Source organism: Schistocerca cancellata, chromosome 4 (genome assembly GCF_023864275.1).
Source record: "Schistocerca cancellata isolate TAMUIC-IGC-003103 chromosome 4, iqSchCanc2.1, whole genome shotgun sequence".
Lineage (NCBI taxonomy): Eukaryota > Metazoa > Arthropoda > Insecta > Orthoptera > Acrididae > Schistocerca > Schistocerca cancellata.
In genome coordinates, this window is record NC_064629.1 from 527596898 (window position 1) to 527614435 (window position 17538).

Below are 17538 nucleotides of genomic sequence, written 5' to 3' on the forward strand. Positions count from 1 at the left end.
CTCTCATCATCGCTGATGACACGTTAAATGCTAATCTTTTATATTTTTCCTTTTGCATAATCAACTGGGGACTAAAATCACTATTACAGGGAACAACCTGAAGCACTACCGTATGCAAAGCTGAAAGTTACAGTAGTTTCATTGTGACAATCCCGTCTAAGCTGATACACATATTGAAGTGTGGAAATGGAAAACGTTCTAAGTTCCATTTTTCCAAAAACGCGTTTTCAGTACTTGGTGCTTTGTTACATGTCCTTAAACTTGTTACAAATGTAAAATCATGGAAACAAATATTTCGAACATTCATTACTAGAAGTTGCATGGTCTTTGTGCCAAGCAGTGTTTGCCTTAGGAGTTCAAGTGACATGCGTCAAAGATTTACGCACGACTGAAGAGTCAGCTAAAAGTGTAAACCCATTCCATGTAATTACAATGCATACAACTGACTTCTTTGATTTTAAATATGCTGCTGAAACAATGTTGTCATTGAAAACGTGTAATATCTCCAGATACAGTTATGATCATCCATCTCAAATAGCTATTAAAAACTTTTACTCTAAAATAGAAGAATGAACAAATATCAGTTATTCAAAGGAGGAAAAACCACGGCAGATGTATGCCGTGCCGTGCTTCATTTGAAAGACCATCAAAGTCTATCTGTTGTAAAACAGAATGACCTGTTGACGATATTGCCATTTCTTCCTCAACAGCCTGGGGAGTTTTACAATAAACTTTGCAACAACTGATTCCAAGAATGGGGTTGAGTAAAAACAGTAGTCAATGCGTAGATGTTAATAATGTAAATATTTTTTATTTTTCTTGTGTATCACTAGGCCTGTTATGTATTTTGCTTCAGGTAATCGAGTTTAGTTGGTTACACCACTGTTTTTTAAGTGTAACGTATCTGAAGATGCAAGTAGCCGAAATCGGTAACAGTGAATTGTACAATCTGTGTGATGAAGACGGATATTCACAAATAAAGTGCCACAATATGATCGCGGACTCATTTACAGACATTTGGTCTTCTGTTGATAGTACTTCTCTCATGAAATGAAACAAAACCTGTGTGATGTGAACAAATAAATAGGAATTTCGTATAAACTCTTGACATAGACATCAACAAATGTAATCGTCTATCATGTTGTGGGTTTCGGAATGTCTCCCGTCCAAAGAGTTTCTTTTCTGATGTTGGGCACGCATGTAGGTCTAAAACTTTTCAGTCACCCGCTGTTTCTGCACGCGAGAAACGCCCGAGTTGCGTATATGAAATACAGACCACTTGCTGTGAAGAAGAAATAGGATTATTTGCAGCCAATCGCTTGTCTCACCGTTGTTCTCGTCCATCAGCTTGCACATCGAAGCCTGCAGGGGATTTTCCACGCCCCACGCTGCCAGTGGCAATCGCATACGTGCAGGCAGCCTTTGTTCTGCCACTCCTGCGGCCGCTGATTTCATGCCCTTTGCCCCTTCTGTTGTATTAAATTAGCAGCCTCCGCAGCACGCAATATTTATCCAATTAGCCAGTACAACATCGATTTGTGGTCATTTGGCAGTTCGCCTCGTCTCATTATACCTGCGAAATATCACCACTTGGTACCCACGAGTGGAACAAAGCCTCATTGAAATAGAGCGAAGTTGTTTTGGTGGTCAAGACGCTGGACTGAAGTTTGGTCCTGTTTGAAATTCGTCTTGAATGACTTGAGACCGACACCGAGATGGTTCCTTGAACAAACCAACGGTAGATTCCTTTCTTAATTCTGGTTCAATTATGCTACATTCTTTTAACGTACTGTGTTTAAAGAAAAAATTAAAGCTTCTTATTCAGAAAGCGGTCAGGTTTTAGAAGGATGCTCGAATTTTGTTTTCTGTGGATGTGTATTTGTGCAACATAAAGAATAATTAAATGTATATTTTTATGGGAAACACATACTAAAATTATGATTTTAAATCTATCTGATGGCTCTGGACTTACGTACCGCTATTTGATTATGTAGCCAACGGCCTTGCCACAGTGGTAACAATGGTTCCCGTCAGGTAATCGAAGTTAAGCACTGTCGGGCTTGACCACCACTTGGATGGGTCACCGTCCGGTTCTGCCGAGTGATGTTGCCAAGCGGCGAGGATAACTGAGGAACTATTAGACTGAGAAGTAGCGACACCGATCATGAAAACTGACAACGACCGGGAGAGCGGTGTGTTGAACACTGGCCCCTCCGCATGCGCAGGCGGTGACGCCTAAGGGCTGAGGATGACAGGACGGCCGGTCTGTACGGTTGGGTCTTCAAGGCTTGTTCGGACGGCGTTTGCTTGTTTGTTTATGTGATTATATAAGAGTGTTGAGTTCATATCGTTTGTCTTGAAGAGCTTAGATCTGTAGTGTGGTAGAAGTGTGTAAAACTTTGTGACTCATGAAATGCTGCTATGCGAAAAACTGAAATAATTGGAAAAGCAGAGAACTATAAAGATAAAATGTGAACAACCGCTGTGAAGCTTGTATTGTAAGTGTTGATACACCATATAGAATAAAGGACGACTGTAGTTCCCTGAGATTATTCTGAGTGAGTGAACATGTGAATTTTTTTTTACATGTGTTCTGAGCTTTTACAACTATCATTATACAATACTATTTAAACTGCCTGCCAAAAAAGTGAAGACCTAGAGGACGAGGAGGGACCGAAACGAAACTTCACTGGTTAGAATGTATGTAATGTTTTTTCAGTGAATCCAAAATCGAGTCATATTTACAAAAATACTTGGCAGTATCACCCAATTATCAATATTGTGTTGTACCCCATATGGCTTGGATGCATCCTCTAGTTCCGGTGGGAAGGGTGTCATAAAGCCGTTGTATCCTCTGCTGCGTCAAGCTGGCCCATCAAATGGCTCTGAGCACTATGGGACTCAACTGCTGTGGTCATAAGTCCCCTAGAACTTAGAACTACTTAAACCTAACTAACCTAAGGACATCACACACATCCATGCCCGAGGCAGGATTCGAACCTGCGACCGTAGCGGTCGTGCGGTTCCAGACTGTAGCGCCTTTAATTGCTCGGCCACTCCGGCCGGCAAGCTGGCCCATCGCTATTGTAACTAGTTCTTGATATCCTGGATATTGGCACCGGAGCAGAGTTGACATCCACTCTGTTGGGGACAATATGTGGACCTTACTGGCCATGTCAGCACCTCAGCTCACGCAGACAGTTCATAGAGACATGTGCCATATGTGGACGAACATTATCCTGTTGAAAAATGACACCACGACACTGTCACTTGAGAGGTAACACACGTGGACATAGAATATTCGTGACATTCTGTTTTGCTCTCAGTGTTCCCTCAACCATTACCATGTGACATGAAATCATACGAGATGGCTTCCGAAATTATGTCAGGAGTAGCACTGTATGCCTCGCCAAAAAATTTGAATAATGGAACCAGTCTCCAGGTCGCCGCCATTCTGGCCAACGATGGGCATCAGGGGTGGTCCAGAACTGAGACTCATAGGTCAGCACAATATCTCCCCATTCATTAGCAACTCATGCTTCACAGCCATAGGACCACTCCAAACCCAGCCGTTTGTGTTGTGGTGATAATTACAGCCTACTCACAGGAGGGGAATTAAATAGACCGGTACCGAGCGAGGTGGCGCAGTGGTTAGCACACTGGACTCGCATTCGGGAGGACGACGGTTCAATACCGCGTGCGGCCATCCTGATTTAGGTTTTCCGTAATTTCCCTAAATCGCTTCAGGGAAATGCCGGGATGGTTCCTTCTAAAGGGCACGGCCGACTCCCTTCCCGAATCCGATGAGACCGATGACCTCACAGTTTGGTCTCTTCTCCCAAATCAACCCAACCCAACCCAAATAGACCGGCTGTTGCTAGTCTTGAACAAATGGCGCAGAATGTCACAGAAGGTTGCAGGGAGACCAATACTTCTTCTCAGTTTGCTGGTACCAATATTAAGGGGTTATGGTGTGCTTGGTACACAATATGGCGATCCTCCAATGTGGCGGTCGGATGTGGTAGACTGGAACCTTGGCAACGGGTGTGCCTGTCATCATGTCCCGAAGCAGTCCAACACTGGGCTATTGTCACATCCTAATTTTCCACAAATGTGGATAATGCACGGTTCGACCAGCCAGCCAAATGGAGACCCACAATGAGGCCACTTTTACACTCTGCCTGATGCTGATAATGCTGTATCACACGTTAGACGGCATCTCTGTCTCCCTCACAGTGATCACACCGCATCTGATGCTGTTCGTGCCCCCTTACAAATGCTACCAGATCTGATAATTACACTAACGGAAAACAGCACTCATGCACTCTGGTGGCAAATTGAAACTGTAATCATTTACATATCCACCAATGCTGTGTTACACTAACATCCAACTGTTTCTTCTAGGTGCTTCATTTCTTTTGTTAGGCTGTGTAATACAGTGTTGCTTAATATACGCCTGCTCCTTTAACAAAACGACGTATAAAAGGCGATATATTCTCGTCTTTCGAGCATTGCAGTAAGGCTGTGTGTATGGGGAAATAGGAACCTATGCTGACGAGAAGTTGTAGTAGGTTAATTGTTGCCTTGAGTGAACACTTCAGCAGTTGATGTGATGCGGTCGAAAAATGGTTCAAATGGCTCTGAGCACTATGGGACTTAACTGCTGAGGTCATCAGTCCCCTAGAAATTAGAACTACTCAAACCTAACTAACCTAAGGACATCACACACATCCATGCCCGAGGCAGGATTCGAACCTGCGACCATAGCGGTCTCGCGGTTCCAGACTGTAGCGCGGTCGGTTCGGTAATAACGAGTGCTTGTTCGATGAGTAATGTCTGCTGACAATCGGTGTCCCAAATGTCACAAACCCAGTGGCGAGACGCATGGTGGGGGGTTGAGGCCTTGATAGTCGACCTTCGGCGAGATGTGGCTAGCGCCCGGTTAGCCGCAATATGACGTGCTTTGCGACCCCAGAGTGGATCCAGCGCAGCTAAGAGTAGGGCATCGGAACTGTAACGTCTTATTCGTGATTCACTGTGAGCGGAGACTATTCATTTAGTGAAGTCTATCGCGTAATGGCAGAAAGGCATCATTTGGATGGTGTTTAGCAGGGTCGAAACATCAAACATCTTAAAGCAGCTCAGACAATGACCGCTGACTCGGCAGCGCTGAAAGTGCCACAAAGTGTCATGTCATGACCTTTGCGACGGTTCACAGACATAGGAAATTTTCGTCATAGGGCAATACAAGGTCGGCCAACAGTTACCTGTCTGCGTCAGGACAGATTTGTGGCGTTTACTTCACAATAAAATCAGCATCCACAAACATGTTCCGCAAGCCACTCTGCAGCGTGTGCCGGAGGGTACTTGTGGTGGCGCTGTCATTTGACGCCTTTCTTGTTCCTTTCGTGAATAGTGGCTGGGAAGAACATGCCCCTACATGAACGTGTATTACTCTGATTCATACACCGTTGTAATATCGCGAGGTAAATGTGAAAAGAAGAAATTCGAGGGGATTTCAGTAATTAATTCAACCCATTTTTTCTGAAAGCAGGTTGGTTTTATTCAGGATTCCAATACAACATATTACTCCTCACTCTTTTGGTTACAAAACCCTATTTTTCAAAATAATCTTCGTTCAATGCGACTGCCTTACGCCACCATATTGGGAGGGTCTGTATGTCCCCATGGTACCACTCTACTGGTCAACGTCGGAGCCAAAGTCTTCCTGTATAAATAACCTCAGCACCATCCACGTACTGCTTCCCGCGGAGTGCATCCTTCATTGGGACAAACAGATGGAATTCTGAATGTGCAAGATCCGGTCTATAGGATGCATGAGGAAGAGCAGTCCAATAACGTTTTGTAACAATGTTCGACAAAAAATTGACACTATTAGCCTCGTAACGCGCAAGCAGTTCTGCACATATGGTCCTCCTGTTGCTCTTTATGGTCCGCTGTTAAGCGGCCAGGAATCCAGCGGGCATATACAGGGTGACCGGACCAAATATCTCACGAAATGAGTGTCAAACGAAAAAACTACAAAGAACGACACTAATCCAGCTTGAAGGGGGAAACCAGATGGCGCTATGGTAGGCCCGCTAGATGGCGCTGCCATAGGTCAAACGGATGTCAACTGCGTTTTTTAAATTAGGAACCCCCATTTTTTATTACATATTCGTGTATTACGTAAAGAAATATGAATGTTTTAGTTGGACCACTTTTTTCGCTTTGTGATAGATGGCGCTGTAATAGTCCCAAATATATGGCTCACAATTTTAGACGAATAGTTGGTAACAGGTAGGTTTTTTAATTTAAAATACAGAACGTTTGTACATTTTATTTCGGTTGTTTCAATGTGATACATGTACCTTTGTGAACTTATCATTTCTGAGAACGCATGCTGTTTAACAGCGTGATTATCTGTAAATGCCACATTAATGCAATAAATGCTCAAAATGATGTCCGTCAACCTCAATGCATTTGGCAATACGTGTAACGACATTCCTCTTAACAGCGAGTAGTTCGCCTTCCGTAATGTTCGCACATGCATTAACAATGCGCTGACGCATGTTGTCAGGCGTTGTCGGTGAATCACGATAGCAAATATACGGTACTTCAACTTTCCCCACAGAAAGAAATCCGGGGACGTAAGATCCGGTGAACGTGCGGGCCATGGTATGGTGCTTCGACGACCAATCCACCTGTAATGAAATATGGTATTCAATACCGCTTCAACCGCACGCCATTTGCCGGACATCCATCATGTTGGAAGTACATCGCCATTCCGTCATGCAGTGAAACATCTTGTAGTAACATCGGTAGAACATTACGTAGGAAATCAGCATACATTGCACCATTTAGATTGCCATCGATAAAATGGGGGACAATTATCTTTCCTCCCATAATGCCGCACCATGGTTTAACACGCGAATGTCGCTGATGTTCCACTTGTCGCCGCCATCGTGGATTTTCCGTTGCCCAATAGTGCATATTATGCCGGTTTACGTTACCGCTGTTGGTGAATGACGCTAGGTCGCTAAATAGAACGCGTGCAAAAAAACTGTCATCGTCCCGTAATTTCTCTTGTGCCCAGTGGCAGAACTGTACACGACGTTCAAAGTCGTCGCCATGCAATTCCTGGTGCATAGAAATATGGTACGGGTGCAATCGATGTTGATGTAGCATTCTCAACACCGACGTTTTTGAGATTCCCGATTCTCGCGCAATTTGTCTGCTACTGATGTGCGGATTAGCCGCGACAGCAGCTAAAGCACCTACTTGGGCATCATCATTTGTTGCAGGTCGTGGTTGACGTTTCACATGTGGCTAAACACTTCATGTTTCCTTAAATAACGTAACTATCCGGCGAACAGTCCGGACACTTGGATGATGTCGTCCAGGACACCGAGCAGCATACATAGCACACGCCCGTTGGGCATTTTGATCACAATAGCCATACATCAACACGATATCGACCTTTTCCGCAATTGGTAAACGGTCCATTTTAACACGGGTAATGTATCACGAAGCAAATACCGTCCGCACTAGCGGAATGTTACGTGATACCACGTACTTATACGTTTGTGACTATTACAGCGCCATCTATCACAAACCGAAAAAAGTGGTCCAACTAAAATATTCATATTCCTTTACGTACTACACGAATATGTAATAAAAAATGGGGGTTCCTATTAAAAAAAACGCAGTTGATATCCGTTTGACCTATGGCAGCGCCCTCTAGCGGGCCTACCATAGCGCCATCTGGTTTCCCCCTTCAAGCTAGACGAGTTTCGTTCTTTATAGTGTTTTTCGTTTGATGCTTATTTCGTGAGATGTTTGGCCCGGTCACTATCAATGAACCACCCTGTATATCTTTGAGTACCTCAACTGGTGGATGAGTGTGACAGCACTACCAACAGAGACATCCAGTTGTGCTGCGAGGTGTTTGATTGTGATCCGTCGATCACTCGAATGAGAATGTCCACCCGTTCCAATAATGCTTTGCGCTGTCGGCCGACACGCGGGAGATCGGGCAGATTTGCGCAACGTTGTTGCCATGGTGACAGACATCTCACCCAACGACTCGCCGTATCTTTGTTCACTGCCACGTCTCCATAGACAGTCTGCAAGCGCCTATGAATATCTGCGACGCTCTGCTTTTCTGGCGAAAGAAATTCAAAGACAGCTCTCTGTTTCTAAGGGACATTCGTTACAGACGCCATTTTGAAGGCTAGGTATAGCGCCGCCACCTATCGTAACTTCATGAAACTGTAGGGGCTGAAGCGGGAATAATCCACGATGTCCACAACAAATTCCGCATTTTTTCAACCAAAACTCGTCAAGATGAAAAGAAAAAGTGTTGCACAACATATTGAACGCCCCTGATATATTGTCCCACTCTTCTTGGAACATACGCTCTCGGAATTCTACAGTATACTTCTCCACGATAACGCCTCTACTACAGGCTCCAACAACCCTACCACAACAAAGGTCAAAAATTAATTATGATTGCAGTGTTGCTCACGCTGCCAAATATTGCATTTTCTGGCAACAATAAAGTTATATTATGTGGCAGGTGTCATTAGAGCACAGTTAATAAAGTCATTTCTTGAAATAATGGCTAAACTAGGCACTCATCTTTTCGTGTTTCCCACGCTGGTCTCTTTGTGAACTCATGGCTCAATCCTCGAAAATCTAGGTACTGATGATGCCAAGCTCGGATGCAAAGCTACGGGCGCAGGTTCGAATCCTGCCTCGGGCATGGATGTGTGTGATGTCCTTAGGTTAGTTAGGTTTAAGTAGTTCTAAGTTCTAGGGGACTGATGACCACAGATGTTAAGTCCCATAGTGCTCAGAGCCATTTGAACCATTTTTCGGATGCAGAGAGGCCTAGGTGTTATTCTGCGATATTCAAAAGTTTTATAGATGTGTTTCATAAACCATTTTTGAAGATTAAACTTTTGCAAGTTAGGACAATGGTGATGTAAAAAAGTAATCAGCAGTCCGAATTTAAGTTACACTTCTTTTTTATTACTTTTGTTGCAATATCATGTAACTGGTTCCAAAACATCACTTCACAATATAAAACATACTTGAAAATATCTTCCTCACTGTTTAAGTTCACATTTCATAAACTGACTACAATTTGCGTCTTTTTAACATGACGACCAAAGCTTGACTCTCTAATAACCGCTTACGCGCCCAAAAATCATAGTTACAAGTACGTCAAAGATCATAGTCACAAAAGGAAAGAATACACGTAATAATAATATCATTGCAATATATACATATCGATGTATCTAAGTACCACTACATTAATGAAATCAAATCTGAATGTTGTCACAGAAATATGTTAACTATTTTATAGAAACACAGTAGAATATTGCTGGTATCGAGAGGTTGAGGTGAGGTGCCGTAATGGTTACGTAATTCAAGTACCACTACAAAGCTCTACCATTGGACTTGAATCGACATTTCCGTAGTGGTCTCGCACTATCTAGATGAACAAAATATACCGAGGCCGAGGTACAGACATATCAGTCATGAAGATACTGATGATACATAGTATCTGTCTCTGTCTCATGTCTCTTGTGTATTCTTTTAGAAGTATGTGTAACGTGGTTCTAAGGAGCATACAGAAAGCGTGAATGGACACGGAGAGCCTTCTATCAGCGAATGCAGGTGGGTGATGTAAACAAACTAAGCACGCATTTCAAAATAAAAACTTTTTGAGCAACAAGGCTTTGTTGTGATCACCCACCTATTACAGGAAGAATGGTCACAAGAAAGTTGCGAAATAATTAAAGATAGACAACTGAATGACTCGTACGATTGTGGGTCCACGTGGTGAGTCATTCATGGAGAGTGAATGTATTACAAACACTACGTTCACAAGCTACTGCAGTGTAGTGATTAAGGCTCGTATCTGGAAGGAATAGGCTAGTCCATCCCAATTTGGACTGCTGAAAATTATAACAGACAGTGTTGTAACCGTCCTTTGGTCTGTGGTACTGTAAAGCAGATGGGTTCACAAAAATGTTATAGAACTGTGTTTCAACAGTTTTTGGAAAAAGCAAATTCTGCTTAATTTCCTTGTTGAAACAAGTCTCACAAAGTCTGTTCAAGCATCGGCGGGTCCTTACTTGTACACATATTTGAAGATCCTGAACGTTTTGATGTTACTTGCACTACTATATTTTCTTTCTTAGTTTAATTGACACATTTATAAAAATAAATCTTAAGTTTTTTAGTTAAATATGTTTTATGTGCAGCAATAAGATATTTTAAGAAAATAATAAGCCAACGCACACCCCTCCCCCATGAATCATTGGCCTTGTCGAAGTAGCGTGGCTTGCACGCCCCGGCGATACAGGTAGCCTTACTGTATGTGCAACAACAATGATGGGGAGTCTGTGGAGAGGCCAGACTAAGCTGTGGTTTCTGAAGAGGGGCAGTAACTTCCTCAATAGCTGCACGGCAGCAGTGTGGCTGAATGGTTAATCTGGCATTGTAACATTAGCCAACATGGCCTTGCTATATTGAAACTGCAAATTTCTGAAGGTAAAGCGAAACTACAGCTGCTATTTTTCCTGAGGACATACAGCTCTACTGTAACGCTTAATGGTGATGGAAATCTCTTGGGTAAAATATTCCGGAGATAAAATAGTATTCTACTGAGATCTTCAAGCAAGGCCTACTTAGTAAGATGCTGTCATCGGCGTTCTACGATTCAGGGTGAGGAATGTTAGGTTCCATAATCAGGTAGGTAGATTAGAGAATTTAAGAAAATAAATGGATAGTTTGAAGTTAGACACAGAGGGAATCAATGAATTGCAGCAGCAGAAGGAACAGGATATCTGATGAAGTTAGTGCAAGACTAGAAGCACAAAATTAAAATGGTGGTGACGTAGGAGTAGATTTAATAAAGAGTTAGAAAGCCGGGATGAAGTTAAGTTACTATGAACAACACAGAAAATGCATTACCATAGCCAACGTAGCTATTAAATCAATATCAGGTGGTTCGAAGAACCCTCTGCCACGCACCTAAGTGTGAACTGCAGAGTAATCATGTGGATGTAGACGTAGATCAGTATTGAGGTATCACTGTTTCCAAGATATGCTGCGTTTTTCCTAGATTTGTCTCTCGCTTCCCCTATGACACCATGCACTGTTACACATTTCTGCACTTAAAGTACTTCGCAACCTTACACACTACACCTCCGACCAACCCTCTCCATTTCAAGGTACCCCTTCCCCCTCTCTTAAAAGTCACCCCCCCCCCTCTCTCTCTCTCTCTCTCTCTCAATGTCGCCCTCTCCTTCTACCCCACAATTCTTCCACCTCCCACACCCTCCATTACCATTCACCCATCCTCCTCCATTCCCTCTCCTCTGCCTGTTGTGACGGAACGTCACATAAATTGATATTTCGAGAAAAATTAAAAGGGTTTTTGTGTGTTAAAAAATAATGACGTGTGAACTATAAATTAGTGAAAGACTGCGTCCGTGTGCGCGATGAATATCAAATATTAAAAAGTGTAGTTTATTATCTGTAAACCTCGCAAACACCGATGAGATTAACAAATAGACATTTTTATAGTATCTGTGTATATGTAGATGAAGAAGAACAGAGATAGTTTTTTGGGGTTACACTTTTTTTCCTAGGTTGTTTCGTCTGGCGAAGGTCGCCATTGTATCACAGTCTGATATTTAACGTAAGTCTGTCTATAAGTTATCAGAATATATGTCCAATTGTTATTAGAAAGTGTTGGTTACTGGAGTAGTGAGCACCTCCCATAATAGTCACCATTAATTGTAATGAATAACTATATTTAAGAACTTCGTGTTGCGGGGAGCTCTATTTCCCTAGCAGCATTTGGTCGGCCATTACGCTGACGATATTTTTAGTTAGAAATTCAGTCTGTAGTATTAAATGTAAGTGCGGGAGACTTCGCTATTTTGACCTTTTCATAGTTTCAAAGCTAGTAAAGTAAAGACAAATGCCATTCATTAATGTTTGCGTACTGAATGAGTTCAGCATGTTTAAGATTGGCCGCTTAACGGCAGATGACAGTCTCCTCAGTTTTTACCTTGCAGATAACGAATAGTAAATACAGAAAAATATTCCGTTTAATAAGCATAAAAAATATCTCAGTTTCTTTGTGAAAGTTGGTACATAAATGAGTAGTAGCCCCTGAGAACCAAATTAATCATCACAGTTTGTATAAAAGCACGCATATTTTCTCTCCGTAATAGCAGTGCTCACGCGAACTATCTGTTAGAAGTCGGTGAGTCGCGCGCTGTGTATAAAATATTATTCCGTGCGTACTTCGGAATAGCCGATGTCCGTGCGTATGTTATCATGGTATTGGGTTATTTCAGAGTCTCATGCTAGCCTACAATATTTAACAGAGTAAATAATATGGCAGTACAGAGTAAATAATATTGCATTATTCAGTATTTATTTTTTTGATTAATCACTGCGAGTACCGCAATACTATGTACGCCTAGGGCTTATACAGGGTGTTACAAAAAGGTACGGCCAAACTTTCAGGAAACATTCCTCACACACAAATAAAGAAAAGATGTTATGTGGACATGTGTCCGGAAACGCTTAATTTCCATGTTAGAGCTCATTTTAGTTTCGTCAGTATGTACTGTACTTCCTCGATTCACCGCCAGTTGGCTCAATTGAAGGAAGGTAATGTTGACTTCGGTGCCTTTGTTGACATGCGACTCATTGCTCTAAAGTACTAGCATCAAGCATCAAGCATCAACAGGTTAGTGTTCATCACGAACGTGGTTTTGCAGTCAGTGCAATGTTTACAAATGCGGAGTAGGCAGATGCCCATTTGATGTATGCATTAGCACGAGGCAATAGCCGTGGCGCGGCACGTTTGTATCGAGACATATTTCCAGAACGAAGGTGTCCCGACAGGAAGACGTTCGAAGCAACTGATCGGCGTCTTAGGGAGCACGGAACATTCCAGCCTATGACTCGTGACTGTGGAAGACCTATAACGACGAGGACACCTGCAATGGACAAGGCAATTCTTCGTGCAGTTGACGATAACCCTAATCTCAGCGTCAGAGAAGTTGCTGCTGTACAAGGTAACGTTGACCACGTCACTGTATGGAGAGTGCTACAGGAGAACCAGTTGTTTCCGTACCATGTACAGCAGGCTGTTACAACCGAGTTCCAGGGAGCCGGATCGCTCCGGAGAGCTCACTGCAGCAGCTCGGAGCCCGCGTGGAGGGGGAAAATGAACTTACTGCCTCCTGGCCGCATGCAGCTGCAACTGACGCAATAATCCGTGTTCAATGACAGCTGTGACTAGCCGCGGTAGCCCTCTGCCTCTATGTGTTGGAGGATACCTTTCTACTCATTGAGAGGGATGGTCGTCCGCAGTGTCTTGTATGTCATAAAGTATTTAATTCTGCGAAGAGGTACAATATACAACGACATTATACACGTCTTCACGCAGCGCACTACGATCAGGTAGAAGGTGTTGCACGCAGAGAACTCGTAGCCAGGCTTAAGAACGACATACCAGGAGACGTAAGTTTAAAAACGGTTTCGTAATACGGAGGGTATCAAAACATGCAACATAGTTCGTGTTCTGTAATGCGTTTATAATTTTCAGGTGAATGAGAGCGGAGAAAGCACTACTGAATTTGCAATTCAAGCAAGCTACAGGGTTGCTCACATCATTGCGACGAGTGGCAAGCCGTTTTCGGTGGGACCACTCGTAAAATCGTGCATGGTAGCAATTGCAGAATGTTTGTTTCAAAAAAATGGCTCTGAGCACTATGCGACTTAACTTCTGAGGTCATGAGTCACCTAGAACTTAGAAATAATTAAACCTAACTAACCTAAGGGCATCACACACATCCATGCCCGAGGCAGGATTCGAACCTGCGATCGTAGCGGTCGCTCGGCTCCAGACTGAAGCGCCTAGAACCGCTCAGCCACCCCGGCCGGCATGTTTGTTTCCAAGGGAGGTGCAGGCAATTGAAGGGGTTTGCCTGTTGAAGCAAACAATGTCTCGTCGAATCCTGGACATGGCAGCGGATTTAGAGACACGGCTCAGGAAAAAGGCGGAGAGCTTTGTTGCATTTTCGCTAGCGCTTGACGAAAGCACCGACATATCGGACTGTGCTCAGCTTGCAGTCTTTGTGCAAGGTGTCGACATGGAGCTGCAGGTAACTGAAGAACTCTTGGATGTGGTACTACTTGATTATACCGCAACAGGACGTGACATTTTTGAAGCTGTTTGTGAATCAGTGGACAATACGAATTTGCCTTGCGATAAGCTCCATTCTGTAGCGACACATGGTGCACCACAAATGATCGGGCGTGACCAAGGTTTTGCTTCTCGTTTGACAAATAATCTTAGGGACGAATTCGGGAAAGACATTTTGACTCTTCATTGTTTTATGCACCAAGAGGCAGTGTGTGCTGAAACAGTAAAGCTAGGTGGTGTAATGAAAGATGTCGTGAAGAGTGTGAATTTTGTGTGGCGTCACGGTATGAATCATCGCCAATTCAAAGGATTCCTGAAAGATATGGAAGTGAAGTATGGAGATATACCTTACCACAGTACGGTTCGTTGGCTCTGTTGGGGAAAAGTTCTTGATGTTTTCTTTGCCATTCGTGAGGAAATATCCCTTTTTCTCGAAATGAAAGGGGAAGAAATGCGTTGTCTCAAAAATCTAAAATGGATATCAGATCTGGCGTTCCCTGGTGACATAACTATGCATCTGAATAATTTAAATCTGTCATTGCAGGGCAAAGGGCAGCTAATCGTTGACATGCACAACCAGATCAAAGAATCATGGAAAAGTTACGTTTATTTGAGAGGCAGATGAGTAATGGACATTTAACGTTCTTCAATCGTCTTGCTTCTTTAAAACTACCTGAAGGTACTACTTTCGGCGATTATCAAGCAAAGTTAAAGCAGCTCATCACGTCATTTGAAACACGATTCCGAGACCTCACTAGTTTGGAAATGGAACTTAAGGTGTTCAGCACTCCTTTTTCAGTTGTCCCCAATGATTTATCATCGTCACTTCAATTGGAGATTATCGATTTGTAAAATTGAACTTTGTTGAAAGAGAGGTACTACAACATGTTTAACTTGTCATGATGGTATGGTTCATTACAGCAAGACACATTTCCCAAGCTTCCCAACAATGCCGCTCAGATCATGTGCATGTTTGGATCCACGTATTGCTGTGAGCAGCTTTTCTCAGCAATGAAAAGGGTAAAAAGTAAGGAACGATCGCTTCTTCAGGTTGCAACAATGAAGGCCATCCTCCGCATTAACGCTGCGAACGCTTTGACGCCTGATGACTCCGATCTTGTAATGAAAAGAGAATGTCAAGCTACAGAGGCCCAATAAATTTAATATGCAATTTCTTGTAAAACAGTTGTTTCTTATTTATATCCTGAACATCGTATTTCCTGGTGTAGCACGTCGCCAGGTCTTAGCAGCTAAGAGTATGAGGTTGTCGATCTTGTAAGACACAGCTGGCACATCAAAACGCTTGCTTTGCTGCCTGACTCAACCAGCCATGCCACGTGCCGGCGTGTCGGCCCACTTGAATGGTCACAGGGAGTGACACGGCTCCTTGGAGCAGGGAGCGCTCCGTGGCTCACACCGGAGCCGACGAGCCGGAACAGCCTGATGTACAGCGTGTGCAGGCACTATCAGCAGCTGATTGGCCTCCACGGGTACACTTCTGCGAGTGGTTCATCCAACAATGTGTCAATCCTCATTTCAGTGCAAATGTTCTCTTTACGGATGAGGCTTCATTCCAACGTGATCAAATTGTAAATTTTCACAATCAACATGCGTGGGCTGACGAGAATCCGCACGCAATTGTGCAATCACGTCACCAACACAGATTTTCTGCGAACTTTTGGGCAGGCATTGTTGGTGATGTCTTGATTGGGCCCCATGTTCTTCCACCTACGCTCAATGGAGCATGTTATCATGATTTCATACAGGATACTCTACCTGTGCTGCTACAACACGTGCCTTTACAAGTACGACACAACACGTGGTTCATGTACGATGGAGCTCCTGCACATTTCAGTCGAAGTGTTCGTACGCTTCTCAACAACAGATTCGGTGACCGATGGATTGGCAGAGGCGGACCAATTCCATGGCCTCCACGCTCTCCTGACCTCAACCCTTTTGACTTTCATTTATGGGGGCATTTGATAGCTCTTGTCTACGCAACCCCGGTACCAAATGTAGAGACTCTTCGTGCTAGTATTGTGGACGGCTGTGATAAAATACACCATTCTCCAGGGCTGCATCAGCGCATCAGGGATTCCATGCGACGGAGTGTGGATGCATGTATCCTCGCTAACGGAGGACATTTTGAACATTTCCTGTAACAAAGTGTTTGAAGTCACGCTGGTATGTTCTGTTGCTGTGTGTTTCCGTTCCATGATTAATGTGATTTGAAGAGAAGTAATAAAATGAGCTCTAACATGGAAATTAAGCGTTTCCGGACACATGTCCACATAACATCTTTTCTTTATTTGTGTGTGAGGAATGTTTCCTGAAAGTTTGGCCGTACCTTTTTGTAACACACTGTATTTACACGATTTTGGAAAGCTATGAATGCACACTATTATTATTACTGCTATTATTATTACACCCCAAGACTCTGCTGTCCGACTCGTCTCCAGACTCATCTTTCGCCTGGAATCTCATTGACAGGAGTAGAACTGTCTTCAGTGATGGGTCCCGCTTCGAACTGAGCCCCGATGACCAGCGGAGACGTATCTGCAGACGTCTCAGACGTAGGTGAGATACCAACCAGACTGTCGCCCGCACCGAGCGAGGTGGCGCAGTGGTTAGCACACTGGACTCGCATTCGGGAGGACGACGGTTCAATCCCGTCTCCGGCCATCCTGATTTAGGTTTTCCCTGATTTCCCTAAATCGTTTCAGGCAAATGCCGGGATGGTTCCTTTGAAAGGGCACGGCCGATTTCCTTCCCAATCCTTCTCTAACCCGAGCTTGCGTTCCGTCTCTAATGACCTCGTTGTCGACGGGACGTTAAACACTAACTATCACCACCACCACCACTGTCGCCCGCCATACAGCTCGGCAACAAGGAGTGGTGGTCTGCGGTGCCATTTTCATTGCAGGACACCTTCGGTCGTCTTACCAGACACTCTTACAGCACAGTGGTATATTGACGTTTCGCTGCTTCTCCTGGCAAGTCATTCTGAGCTTACATTTCAACAAGATAATGTCTGCCCGCACACGGCGAGACTTTCTACTCATCTACATCTACATCTACATCTACATCCATACTCCGCAAGCCACCTCACGGTGTGTGGCGGAGGGTACCTTGAGTACCTCTATCGGTTCTCCCTTCTATTCCAGTCTCGTATTGTTCGTGGAAAGAAGGATGTCGGTATGCCTCTGTGTGGACTCTAATCTCTCTGATTTTATCCTCATGGTCTCTTCGCGAGATATACGTAGGAGGGAGCAATATACTGCTTGACTCTTCGG